This window comes from Corythoichthys intestinalis, chromosome 4, assembly GCF_030265065.1.
Source record: "Corythoichthys intestinalis isolate RoL2023-P3 chromosome 4, ASM3026506v1, whole genome shotgun sequence".
Lineage (NCBI taxonomy): Eukaryota > Metazoa > Chordata > Actinopteri > Syngnathiformes > Syngnathidae > Corythoichthys > Corythoichthys intestinalis.
The window spans coordinates 48,476,791-48,483,688 of NC_080398.1; positions in this window are offsets into that span (position 1 = coordinate 48,476,791).

Genomic DNA, 6,898 nt, shown 5'->3' on the forward strand with positions numbered 1-6,898 from the left:
TTTTGTGATTTTCTTCAACACTGTTACAGAGGTTTTAACAGAAGTTTCCAGTAGTTTAGAGCTGCATTGCATCAAAAGGAGAGCTAGAGATTCTCCAACAAGGCATTTGTATGAAGGCTTACCAAGAACCACGTGGAGCCAAATGTCTGCCGTCTGATCTGAGCAAGCAATGCTGTCAGGGCATATACTGTATTGGCCCGAATAGACCCTACCCACGTGACGTCACAACTCCGCTCTCCTGAATGGTACCGCCCAATTGTCCGTCAAAACATAGTGTTAACCTGTTACGGCTACGTATATTCCTCCTATTTACGGCGTGTTTTTCTGCTCCTTAACATTAATAATCAAAATGGTGAAGGCGTGTGTGGCTGTTGGTTGCACTAACAGAGAAGATGGAAGGAGAGACTTGAAGTTTTACCGTATTCCGAGGGATCCAAAGAGGAGAGCGAAATGGACGGCTGCAATTCGACGTGAAAACTGGGCACCAAAAAATCACCACAGACTATGTAGTAGTCATTTTATATACGGTAAGATGCATTTAAGATATACTTAGAGGGTTTTGGGCTGACAAATAACCACAATTAAGATCATTGCTAGGCTAATCGCCGACAACATACACGTATGTATGTAGTGAGAGTGCTATCGCTAAACCATATAAACATTAAAAGCCTTAACTCCATTGACAAACGACATGAAATACATTAGACTTGACAGTGGATGTCAGCAATAACAAAAGATTTTGAATTGAAAATTTCGTAACTCACCTTTCCAAGCACAAGATAGATTCCTGCCGAATTTTCGTGGACGAGGACCTGTTTCACCCAACCAGCAACGAAGTATTTATAAGCCTCCAAGCTCTTGAAGTTTTTCAAATTTTCGTGAGAATAGGCTGATTTTGTGTGGACAAGATAATTGTAAATATCAGCGTAGCAGATGTCAGGCAGACAGGGCGAAGACAGTGGGTCGAAAAACATCGATTTGGGCATCGAATATGGATCTGGCGACTGTATAGAACGAAGCTTTTCCACATAACGCCTTTTATGCAACACATCCAGTGAGTTTACGGCATCAGAAAGCACCGGGTCTTCCATGAAATGCATTTTAAATTCCTCGATCAATTGAAACCAATGCTAATACAGAGACAAAATGACGGACAAGTGGGCGGAACCATACAGCGAGCACCTGGTTTTGTGACGTCGGTGGGTAGGGTCTATTTAGACCCTACTCACGTGACGTCACAGCCACGCCCCCGCGCCATGTTGTCCGTATACTCGTCATGCTAATGCATTAGCGCTTCGTAAATTCCTCCTATTATGGTGTTTTTTTCTGCTCGTTAACATTAATAATCAAAATGGTGAAGTCGTGTGTGGCGGTAGGTTGCAAAAACAGAGAAGATAGACGGAGAGACTTGAAGTTTTACCGTATTCCGAGAGACCCGGAGAGGAGACCGAGATTGACTGCTGCAATTCGACGAGAAAACTGGGCTCCAAACGACTACCACAGATTATGTAGTAGTCATTTTATATCTGGTAAGATGCATTTAATATATATTTAGAGGGTTTGGGGCTGACAACCACAATTAAGATCATTGCTAGGCTAATCGCCGACAACATACACTCAGACGTTGCGAATGAACTACCTGAAAATATTTAATTATAAGGGGATAATCAGACAGTTGTCATACAATTAATGTACAATTTCACTATTGAGGTCAAAAGCCAAAATATAAATTCAACTAGGGACAATCTGGAGTAGTGCTATCGCACTTCATATTTATTACATATTATATATGTATGTAGTGAGAGTGCTATCGCTAAACCATATAAACATTAAAAGCCCTAGCTCCATTGACAAATGACATGAAATACATTAGACTTGACAGTGGATGATAGCAAGAACAGAAGATTTTGAATTGAAAATTTCGTAACTCACCTTCCGAGCACAAGATTCCTGCCGAATTTTCGTGTACGAGGACCTGTTTCACCCAACCAGCAACGTAGCATTTATAAGCCTCCAAGCTCTTAAAGTTTTTCAAACTTTCGTGAGAATAGGCTGATTTTGTGTGGACAAGATAGTTGTAAATATCAGGGTCAGGCAAAGATGGCGAAGACAGCGGGTCGAAAAACATCGATTTAGGCATCAAATACGGATCTGGCGAATGGATAAACTGAAGCTTTTCCACGTAACGCCTTTTATGCAACGCATCCAATGAGTTTACAGCATCAGATAACGCCGGGGCTTCCATGAATTGCTCTATAACTTGCACGACTAATTGAAAACAATGAGAATAGGTCTAAAAAATAGGTACAATATGGCGGCCGGATACAGCGACACGTCATTTTGTGACGTAGGTGAGTAGGGTCTATAAGACGGCGCTGATTACAAGACGACCCCCCTCTTTTTTAAGACTCAAGTTTGAAAAAAGACTTTTTGAACACCAAATTAATTTTTTTACAGAAAATAATTACAGTACATCTGAAAAGATTATAACAATATATTTGAGAGAAAAAGCATGTTAATTTGCCTCATTCAAATCTTAATATCTGAACATTTAAATATGTAAACTAAAGTGCAATCACATTCGTAAATGAATGGCTTCTGTTTTTTTAAATATAAATAAACCAATCTATTGTGATAAAACAACAAAATTGCAATAACTGAATTAACCATCAAAGTGAGGTCTAACTGTAACTGTAGTCTAGAAACAAATCTGAATAAGGAAAACATTGCAATAAAATAATGCAAACTGGTCAAACTCGAGAGTAGCTGAGATCTGTCATGACAGAACATTACTCCTCAAGTTCAGCATTCGCTTCAATGATATTTGGCGCCATCTAGCATCGTGAATGGGTATAATGTTTAGACCGCGAATATAAGACGACCCCCACTTTTTCAGTCTTATTTCAATGCAAAAAACACCGTCTTATATTCGGGCCAATATGGTAATACTTGCTGTATATGTGATTAAAAGGATATATTTTCATTTACAGTACTCTTATGTATACGCAGAAAGAACTCTGGTTTGATATAGATTAACAGCATGTAACTCCGTAATGGAACTACTTCCATAATTTTATTTTCATTGACTGGTTTGTGACTGTATACTGATTTTCTGTAGGGCGTCAGAGTTGTTGTGTAGATGGTGCCTATCTAGCCCAATCACAGCAAATATGTGATGTGAACTTTCATTATTACTGAAATCAGTCGTGGTGTATGGTTCGAAATAAATGGCAAAAGTATTGTAATCTGAAGAAATGAAACAATTGAAAAAAAAAATTGGAAAGTTTTTTTCTTGAATCTTTCAAAAGCGAAAAAAAAATACTTTTTTTTCAGTTACAAAGTTGATATTTTATAGTATATATAGTTAGGTTTCGGTTATCTAATTTTTACATTTAAATAAATTTTTTCACCTTCGGATGTTTTTTTTTTCGCTTTCAGATTTAAAAAAAAAAAATTTTCTCCAAAACTTTTGTCCGCATTTTAACGCCGAGGGGGGCCTCGACGAGAGGCGTGTGTGCCTGTGAGAGACAGCCTATCAAAGCAATCCCAAAAGATGCTGCCTTCATGAATGGGTACTTTGATATTATTTTTATTAATGTTTATATTTCCGAATTTTTATTGATCAATACTGACCAAAAGGTCATCTGAGTCTGAGTTGTATGAGTTACAAAAGACGTCCTAATCCATCAAAGTATGCCCTCTGCGTTAATACACAGCCAAATAAAGATCTGGAAGTGAAAAAAAATATTTGAATGTGAAAATTAGATAACCGAAACCAAAAAGTTAATATTTAAGCCTGAAAATATCAATTTATGAACCTGAAAATATCAACTTTGCAACTGAAAAAAAAATAAAACTTCACCTTTGAAAGATTCAAGACATTAAAAACATTCATTCATTCATTCATTTTCCATGCCATTTATCCATTCAGTTTAAAATATTTTTTTTTTTCAATTGTTCCTTTTTTTTTTTCAGATTACAATACTTTTGGCATTGATTTAGCACCATAGTGGTGGTGCCTACTATCGCCAGATCTTTTCCTCACTGTGGAAGAAATCAAGAGTTGAAGTGGCGTTCACAACCTCGCCGGCCCACAGTAGAGTGGGCGAGGGCAATAAAACACTGAGATATTTGGCAGGTCTCTTTCAGACGCTGTGGTCCATCATTACTTCCTCTGATTTGCATCTCACATGTGTGGGTCTGATCTCACACAGTATCCAGTTCTCCCAGAATTGATGCCTTCAGGCCAGAAAACATAATGCAGACATAGGGGCTTTTCATAACCACACGTGGCAGCATTTTACAAAAGAATGTAGGAAGATTAAATAATTTGATTTACAGCGCAGTAATTGTGGCATTTACATAAAATGACATGACAGGTTGACCCAAGGTCTCATCAGTATTCCTGAATGTGATATGTGCTGTATATTTTAGAAGTTTGGGCAACTAGTTGAAGTTTATGTTTTATTTCACATCAAACTCTGCATACATTTTTGTGTATTTGAATCAATCTCCAGTTTGTGATGCTCACTAGCATTGCAGAAAATGTAGTAGCACACTGCATTCAATGACAATCTTTACATTATTTGCGTGAAGTGCTTACTCTATAGAGTCTAAAGATTCATGTGATTTACTTATTTTGACTGACAAGAGGCATTCTTCACATACCACTTCATATACCTCAAATAAAACACAATTTTTTTCTTATTGCTCATGCCCAAAAGGTATTTAGCTATCAATTCATTCTTTATATCACTGTTCCTCACCCGGGATGAAGTTGCCCTATGGAGAGTACAAGCTGGTTTTAGGCAAGAGGAAGGATACAAATGGTCAGCGTAACAACTATTCATGCCTATGGGCAATTTAGAATCTTTAATTAACCATCCATTTATGTTTTTAGAATGTGGGAGGAAACTGACAACCTCTGAACTGTTATACAGTGGGGCAAATAAGTATTTAGTCGACCATTAATTGTGCAAGTTCTCCCACTTGAAAATATTAGAAAGGCCTGTAATTGTCAACATGGGTAAATGTCAACCATGAGAGACAGAATGTGGGAAAAAACAACAGAAAATCACATTGTTTGATTTTTAAAGAATTTATTTGCAAATCATGGTGGAAAATAAGTATTTGGTCAATACCAAAAGTTCATCTCAATACTTTGTTATGTACCCTTTTTTTGGCAATACCGGAGGCCAAACGTTTTCTGTAACTCATTACAAGCTTTTCACACACTGTTGGTGGTATTGTAGCCCATTCCTCCATACAGATCTTCTCTAGAGCAGTGATGTTTTGGGGCTGTCGTTGGGCAACACGGACTTTCAACTCCCTCCACAGATTTTCTATGAGGTTGAGATCTGGTTAGGCCACTCCAGGACCTTGAAATGCTTCTTACGAAGCCACTCCTTTGTTGCTCTGGCTGCGTGTTTGGGATCACTGTCATTCTGAAAGATCCAGCCACGTCTCATCTTCAATGCCCTTGCTGATGGACGGAGATTTTTACTCAAAATCTTTCGATACATAGCCCCATTCATTCTTTCCTTTACACAGATCAGTCATCCTGGTCCCTTTGCAGAAAACAGCCCCAAAGCATGATGTTTCCACCCCATGCTTCACAGTGGGTATGGTGTTCTTTGGATGCCATTCAGTATTCTTTCTCCTCCAAACACGAGAACCTGTGTTTCTACCAAAAAGTTCTATTTTGGTTTCATCTGACCATAACACATTCTCCCAGTCCTCTTCTGGATCATCCAAATGCTCTCTAGCATAACCGCAGACGGGCCTGGACGTGCACTGGCTTCAGCAGGGGGACACGTCTGGCAGTGCAGGATTTGAGTCCCTGGCGGCGCATTGTGTTACTGTTAGTAGCCTTTGTTACTGTGGTCCCAGCTCTCTGTAGGTCATTAACTAGGTCCCCCGTGTGGTTCTGGGATTTTTGCTCACCGTTCTTGTTATCATTTTGACGCCACGGGGTGAGATCTTGCATGCAGCCCCAGATGAAGGGAGATTATCAGTGGTCTTGTACTGTATGTCTTCCGTTTTCTAATAATTGCTCCCACAGTTGATGTCTTTACACCAAGCATTTTACCTATTGCAGATTCAGTCTTCCCAGCGTGGTGCAGGTCTACAATTTTGTCTCTAGTGTCCTTCGACAGCTCTTTTGTCTTGGCTATAGTGTAGTTTGGAGTGTGACTGACTGAGGTTGTGCACAGGTGTCTTTTATACCGATAATGAGTTAAAACAGGTGCCATTAATACATGTGACGAGTTGAGCCTTGTTAGACCTCGTTAGAAGAAGTTAGACCTCTTTGACAGCCAGAAATCTTGCTTGTTTGTATGTGACCAAATACTTATTTTCCACTCTAATTTGGAAATAAATTCTTTAAAAATCAAACAATGTGATTTTCTGTTTTTTTTCCACATTCTGTCTCTCATGGTTGAGGTTTACCCATGTTGACAATGAAATTTTCATCGTAAGTGCATGTCCATTGTGAGAGACACTAATCTAAAAAGATATATCCAGAAATCACAATGCATGATTTTCTTTAATGATTTATTTGTGTAAAATAAGTATTTGAACACCTGAGAAAACGAATGAACAGTAGCCTTGGTTTGCAATTACAGAGGTTGAACGTGTCGTGTGTCCTGGTCTTCCTCTCTTTAATGCAGTGCAGTCGTCTTGTCCAGTGGCGGACTTGGCAATTTTGGGGCCTAAGGCGAACATATCCAGGGGCCCCCTTCTTGGGTCAGAGGTTAAAAAGGTTAAAAGGGTGTGGAGGAAATATGTTCCGGTACACTAGGGCTGTCCTAAACGACAAATTTTCTCCTGATTAGCGAACTAGTTTTACGATTAGTCGACTAATCTAATAATTTTCTTTTCTTTCTTATAATTTAGCAAT